Genomic DNA, 8286 nt, shown 5'->3' on the forward strand with positions numbered 1-8286 from the left:
TCAAATATAGAAAAGTAAAAGTCAATAGTATTTAAGGGTTAAAAATGGAAAAGTTAATTAAGACATAAGTTTTATTAATTTGATAATTAAAAGTATATAAAAACTAAAGGCTAAAGCAGCAAATTAAAAGTTCTAGTATAAATAATTATTAGTTGTACTTTTACAATAAGTATTTACTCTACTAAGGTAAAAATTATAAGATCACCGGTTTCACGGCTGCATAAATATCTTCTAGATTTAAATATGTTTATGTATTTGATAACTTATTGCATGAAATAACGTTTGAAAAAAAATTGATTAATTCAAAAGTTTTGTAGATTTGCACAAAAAAATTATGAAAATACTAACATCAAAACTATTTGTAATATAGAAAATTGTATGTCTTTGAAGTTAGTGGACTTTAGTGCCGACTTATAGTCATTAGCTTAGTTTTCAATGTAGCCTTAATTTTTTATATTCATTCGTCATATTTTTCACATGGTGAAAAACAAAAATTTTCAAAAGTTTTTATTTTTGATGCGCTAAATAAAATAATTTACAAGCAGAAATTGTTAATATTAATTTTAATAAATAATTTGTTAAAACAAGTATTTAATATATTTAGTTAATGCACTTGTACTTTAACAATGAAATAGTTAGTTGTCATTTTTCAAGTCGTACTAGTCGTTCAATTAAGTTAAAGTTTAAAAGCACCTATACTACGGCATGCGACTATGAGTATGAAAATAAAGAAATTCAACTGTCATAAAATAGTTATGTTAAACGTAAAGCTTAAACCTGAGTATAAGTCTGCATTTGAATAGAACTAACTTCAATTTCAAACTTTATACTTACCTATATACTTTTAAAGATAAAGTAATTTTTTTAGTTTTCAGTTTTATACTATTTATATTTTATTTTTACTCGTTAGTTTTTAGGCTATTTATTTTTATTTAAACTGTTGAATATCGAGTTTTCAACATTCAGTTTGATAAAAAAACCAAATTAAAACACTAACTATTTTTAATTTTCGTTTGAATAGTAGTTTCAAAGGCCATTAATAAGATAATAAGAAAATTACTGTTTGGTAAGGATAAACTATAATCGGTTTAAAACAAACCAAACAATTAACTTAAAAAAATTGTAGATACGTAAAAATAAAGTAAAACTTAAAACTAAAAATTTTCAAAGAGTAATATTTTTAAGAGAACAAATTTGGTGTAAAAAATGTTAGTAAAAAAACAAATCTTCAATTTCAGCAGTTAGATAAATGATATTTTACTAACTATAACTTGGCTTAATTAAGAATTTTAAGCATTAGCAACAAAACAGTTTTTGTATTTACAAAGATTGCAAAAGGCAATAAGACTGTCCTGAAAACATAAAAAAAACTTAATCATTTATTGAATATTGGATTGTAGTACGTTGTATAAACAACACAGTATAAAAATTTAGAACTTTAATTTAGTAATTAATAAAATGAATTATTAGGTTGTCTTAATTTGAAAACTACAACAGAAAAATACATAAAAGTATGTCAATTTAATGGTGTTGTTATGTATGTATCAAATCCGTTATCTAAAGCCTGAACAAGTAAAATAAAAGCAAAGAGAAAGAAAGTAATTTTATGAATTCCGGAAATGTGGCGTTGTGTCGCTCCAATTTCAACGAGCCTAGTACTTGAATTTTTCAGGATATTTTCTTCTTACTTTGGTTACCTTTTGTCTTTACTTTCGTCTCTTTTTTGTGACGCAGTGGCATGCGGAAGGGTACCTGTTGAAATATTGTTTTCATTCTTAGGAATTTGTTATCAACTTGCATTTAGTCGTGTTTTTGTTCATCTGATTACGGCAGTTTGTATTATACACTAACTTTTGGTTTCACTTTTAGAATGAAGTTATTTTGAAAAAATTAAAAAACTTTACAAATTTAGTCTATGTTCAAAGGACAGTTGCAAAAACCTGAAATGAAGGTTCTTTCCTGAAATGTCCTTGTAGGTCCTTCCCGTGTAAATCGGTTCGTTCGTATAGCGCTTCAGTATTCTACGCGTGACTGGATTGTAACAGTGTATTCCGCAGAAAATCATATTTATGCGATTGGGCTGCAAATGTATGTGTACATTTAAATAATGTTTTAATATTAAACCATCTCCATTCGTACTTAAGAGACTGATCTAGTACATTTTTGTCATTAATAATTTCCTTACTTTTTATTAAAAAGTATGTTAAATATTATATGTAACACTCATAATGTCTTGAAAGGAGCGAACAAAACTTACGAGCAGCTGCATTGCACACGGGTGGATGGTGCTAACGCGATCGCGTCTTTGTCCACGGGCGGGATCGTCTTGAAGCTAAAAAGATAATGATGTTTGTATAAGACGATAAATATTGTAATGCAAGCTTAGGTACTTTTAATTAGCAATTCAACAGTAGCTTACGAAGTAATATGAATTCTCCGAAATATTTTAAATCAAAGATTTTTTAGTTTATTTAACTTTATATTTGTACACTGCTTACCTGGGGCAATACTCCAATATATTATGCTGAGTAGCATAATCGAAGCGCTTCAAAAGTAGCTTGTAAGTGATTGCGTTGAACTCGAAACTGTATCCTATCGTTTGTACAATAGATTAAAAATGAATTTTATAGTTTTCTTTTAACTCTAAAAAACATAGTTCAACAAACTTTAACCTGTGGTCAGTGCGGAAAAGGCGAGCAAAATCTTCATCGGCTGGATGGCTGCAAGGTGCGTCCGGCTCGTAAATATTTGACAACTGGACTTTAAAGCCAGTGAGGAGAGAAGTAGGACTAAAAAGATCAGTTTCATCTTTTTTTTTAATAAATATCTGAAAAAAATAATTGACCAGAAAAAACTAAGTATTAAAAAGTAATTGTTTTTGTAGCTTTTTCTTAACTTTAAATCAAAAACCGTTCATTTAAAGTTTTAAAATTTACTTGTTTTGGTCTAAGCTTACTTTCTTTTTTTATTATATTTGTATACAATACTGTTTAACAATGGAATATTATAAGATACTTGAAACCTATTCTTCAGTTTATCTTAATCTATTATTTATGAAAATCGTTGTTTTACAGTGTATGAGTATGTTCCTGTTTCTCACACATACAAAAAACATTATGATAGGCAGGCTATATATACTGTTCAAAAATTACATTTATCTCAAATCATCTGTAGCAAAGTTAGATAATACAATATGCATCTAAGTTTGAGTGTGTTAGATACTATTTAATATATTCTAATCTAGTTTGAATAAGTTACGATAATTTGTTTAACAATAAATAAATATGTTACATAATGTAAGTAAAATACTCTTTTAAATTTTTATTTAAGAACTACTTACTGAATTTGAAAAGATAATTTATAGTTTTTAAAAACAGTTTGAAAAATGTATTTATTTTGATAACTTTTTGGTATTTGTAAATGCAAAACATGTTTAACATTTTTTAAACTCTAAAACACAAAAAGTTTTAAAAGTGTATTTTAATTCATTTTTAATTTGTTTTTTTAGATAAGTTTGTTTAACGACTTAAAAATAAAACATACAGTTGCAATTAAGTAACTTTTTGTTGAAGAGCTGCAGATAATGCTTTTGTAGAATTTTCAACATTTAAAATAATGAATTATCTCTGCTATAGTCAATTTTAACTTTCAAATGTGCTGTTTCTAAAGTAAACTGCACAATTAAAAATGATCACGGCTTTAAAAAATTAAATTTTAAAATTGCGGTTTCTAGTTCGGACAATTCAAATTCCGACAATTCAAATTCTTAATAAAAGATTGAAACGACTAAAAATTAAAAAGTAATGTATATTTGTCTAAAATAGAAAATGCATATGTAATACATATTAATATCTATAGGCCATTGTTTTCTTTTTGTAAAACATTAAATATTTTTTGAGATATGGCTTAAATAAAGTAAAAAACATAGTTATTTTTATTAATTTTAAAATATCTTGAAAAGTATTTTAGATTTTGAAATAAAGAAAAAACTGGCTTTAGATATTATTAAGATCTACATATGTGTTTTTATTTATTTTAAATTTATTTTACTTATTGAGTTACAGTCCTTTAAATATTTTTTTAAGAATTTGAATTGTCGGAATTTGAGTTTTCCGAATTTGAATAGTCATTTTAACCGTTGTTATCTAGCTAAAAAGTTTGAAAAGCTCATTAGCTAACTTTCCAAACTATTTAAAAAAATTGACCAAATGATTAAATACTTTTTAACCTCTTCTTAAATTGAAAGTACTGATAAATGAAACTTTGTACATTGTCACTGTAACTGTTAAGTTTCGTGCAAAAAGCAGGTCGTTAATCGTGTTAAATAATGTTTTGGTAGTATATTTTCTCGATTATCAGCTACTACTCTTCAGAATACGATTGGAGCTGGCTCTTTTTTACCGCCTAAGCGTCAGTCTGTATTTATTTTTAAGCAGTTGAAGACAAGTTTAAGTTTTATAAACTGTAAAACATGTGCAACGTTATTTGTTGTAATTTTATAAGAGTACAGTTGTTGTTTTTTCTAATCAGTTTACTAATTTCTTTTAATTAGGAAAAAAAAATACTTTTAAATTAAAAAGTCTTTTATTCGCACAGTTCAGTCACACATAGGTTTTTTTTTGTACTTAAGTTTTTTTTAAATTCGAAAATTTACAAGATAAATTATTCCTTAGATAACAAAACTCTGACACAAAAAAGTTCTGAAGATAAAACAAAAACAGCCTACGTTTTGCAAGACGAAAGCTAATCAGGTTGGAGATTTTTTCAAATTGTTAGAACTACCCGAAAAAGCTTGAGTATTTGTTAGTTTACTTGAAAAATCGAAAAAACTATTTGACAAAACTTTGAAATACACACACCTGAGTTATTGAGGAGTTTTTGATAAAGAGTAAAATAAAATTTATAGGCAATAGTTTTTGAAGTTATGAGTTTAGGACGCACAATTTTTATTTTATTCTAGTCTATTGTGCACAGATTTCAATAACAATGAACACCAAAAATTTAGAAGCTTTTTTTTTAATTTAAAAGTGTGCCTGCAAATGGTTGGTAGTCATTTAATCAAATCATATAATGATAGTAAAAACTATTGTTTAAAACCTAAATTTTTAGTAGTTTAACTGTGAAAAAAGCACTGGAAACCACTCTAAGATCTGAGTTCTTCTAACAGTTTGTCAATAAATGTTTTTTTAAATTCTCGTAGTCCAAAACTAATATTGATTTCGAAAGTTCGCAGTTAGTTACATTTTGACCAAGTTAAGTTGTTTTCATTGTCATTTATTTACATACTTGATGTTAACAACATAGAGTTTTAAAACTTTTATAATTCAGGTCGAATAATTTAAAGTTTAAACAGTATTATTTATTTAATCTTTCAGCATGTTACAAAATAAATTTCACACTTGGAGTAAAAGTTTAGTCAGAACAGTATTATTACAGACTTTGAGTTTTAAATTATATAAGTTTTCATATAAAACGAAGTAAATTTATTGATTGCTTTTTAAGATAAATAAAAAATGTTTTTAAGTGTATACTTTGATTAATAATTAAATAACTTAAATTGAATAAAATTTTACAAAACAAAATAAAACAAGCGTGAAGCAGAAATAAAATATATGGTACAAACAAGCTAAGTTCGTAAAAGAGTCAGGGAAAGTTTAATCCAACTTGGTAGAAAAAGTAAGCTAGGTTTTCAAAGGAAAAAAAAAATAGAAGGTAAAAAACTGAAATGCTGTATTTATAAACCACGATGAAGAATTCAACAGAAAACAACTAAAAAAAGCGTAAAAATCAATCTACACCGGAGCTTCGTAGAATTTGAGAATAAGCTCTGCAGTAAGTTTGATAAAAAAAAGTTTCAAACTTGTGCAAATGAATTAAATAACTTGTTCACTAAAAACCATGACTTAATAGTAATAAAAACAGTAACTTTTCTATAGTCTCTGAAAGTTTAAACGCCTCAAACGAGCAAAATTGAGAAAAAAAAAGGCTTTTTACGATTTTTGATATTCCTAAAAGCATTAAAAATGCATAACTTAACTCAATTAAAGACAAAAAAACATTATAATAATGTTTAGAATTCATAAGGTTGAAACGATATGAACAGAAAAAACTAGATACTGGAAATAAAAATGTTTTTTTATCAAATCTGAAAATTGTTAATAGAAAATTGTAACGTAAGCACTACTTGAAATTAATTAAGTAGTATAAAAGTATTTATAAAAATTTAGAATATTTCGTAAAAAACCAGTTGAATAAATAAAGTTTTTATCTAAAGATTTAGTCTAAGCAAGAAGAAAAAATATGTTCGTATAAAATAAATTGTTCTTACACATTTATTTTCAACGAATGTTTTGAAATTTAAGTTTTTAATATAATAGTTGCAAAAGTAGATCAATTATCAATTATAATTATTATTGTTTCTTATAGCCTATCTTTTACAAAAAAAAAAACTAGCGCAATCAAGAAAAACATTTTGTTCTTATTATTCATTAAAAAAAAAAAAAAACTAAAATAAAAGTGTATTAGTTTTACAACATGTCCAATTCATAGATATATATATTTTTTTGACTTTATGACTTGCCAAAAACTTTAATCACTAAAAAGTCATTATTATTTATAATATGATAGAAATCAAATCATATCGCTATGATACAACTATCACATCACAGTGGATCTCAACACTACAACTATCACATCACAGTAGATTGCAACAGTACAACTATCACATAACAGTAGATTGCAACAGTACAACTATAACATCACAGTAGATTGCAACAGTACAACTATCACATCACAGTAGATTGCAAACAATCGAACTATCACATCACAGTAGATTGCAACAATACAACTATCACATCACAGTAGATTGCAACAATACAACTATCACATTACAGTAGATTGCAATGATAAAATTAACCCATTGTACTGCACTGCTCTGGTTAGCGGTAGAGAGTGGCCTTCATCCATTCTCTTATCTCAAACTATTTTATGTTATAAGAAGTTAATGCATTTTAATGTCGCGTTTTGATTTCGAGATTGAAGTTGGTTTTATTGCTTTTGCTTGTACTTTAGTTTTCCATGTGTTTTTTATGAGCAACCATGCATATTTGTTAAACATCATTACTAGTGTAAAGATGTCGGTTGTTGTTAACTTAGATTGTTAAGCCGAAGTATTTTATTTCTTTTCTTTTGCTAGTTTAGTTTGTTCTATTTTTTTGCACATTTGTTCATTGTAAAATATAATTTTAACTTACAGACTTAACTTCAGTTGTATGATTAGTATAAGTCATCTACAGCTTTACAATTCTACTATATTTAAACAGTAGTATAAGTTCAACCAACACTTATAAACCTACTTTATTAATTAGCTATGTAAGTCTAAACACTAGCTTAAAAACGAACTTAGGATTAACTGTATATTAACGTGTTGTAGTCATTTGTAACCATTCCCATATCATTACATAGAAATAGCTTAAACATACGTCGTTTTATGGTCACTCAGACTTTGGGCACAGACCTTAATAAGTACCTTAAATTTCTTTATAATTTCTACGTTAAGTAGATGGTGACCCAGAATTAGTTTATAATTTAAACAAAGCTTTAAGTAGAGTACTTGAAAAAAGTATACTAGTTAGTAAGGACGTAGTTTGGTCTAGGCCAGGGGTCGGCAAACTGCGGCCCGCGGGCCAATTCCGGCCCGCGAGCATGTTATTTTTTTGAATGGAATGCGGCCCGCGAAAGAAAATTTTGTGGCCCGCGAGCATGTAAATGTGGCCCGCTGAGCAAAATTATATTTCTAGCAGTGGCGTAGCGTGGTATTTTGGTCAGGGGGTGCGCAAATTTTTTTCTCAAAAAACCTCTAAATTAAAACTTTTGTAACTAGCTATAAAAAAACTTTTCAAAAGTAATATAATTGAAATAAGTTTATTAAGTAAAATAAGTTCTTTAACTGTTTTTAAAGATATTTATATATTACAAAATTTAACAATTAAATAAATAAAAGTATAAATTTCATTAGAATTACTTATACTTGCAAAATTTAAACTTACTAAATAAAAATTTTTTTTATAACTTATAGTAAACTTTATATCTTTAAAAATTAATATATTCAATAAAACGAAAGTATCTGTTTTATTTACAAAAAAATATCAATCTCTTTAATATACAATACAACAGTTATAACAACACTTCATTGCACATAATTTTAATAAAGTTACACAGAAGTTAAAATAGACCAACTTTATAACTGTTATTACAGTTTATTACAACTTTGTAAAATAGTTAAAA

The sequence above is a fragment of the Thalia democratica genome, chromosome 1 (assembly GCF_965202585.1).
Source record: "Thalia democratica chromosome 1, ktThaDemo2.hap1.1, whole genome shotgun sequence".
Lineage (NCBI taxonomy): Eukaryota > Metazoa > Chordata > Thaliacea > Salpida > Salpidae > Thalia > Thalia democratica.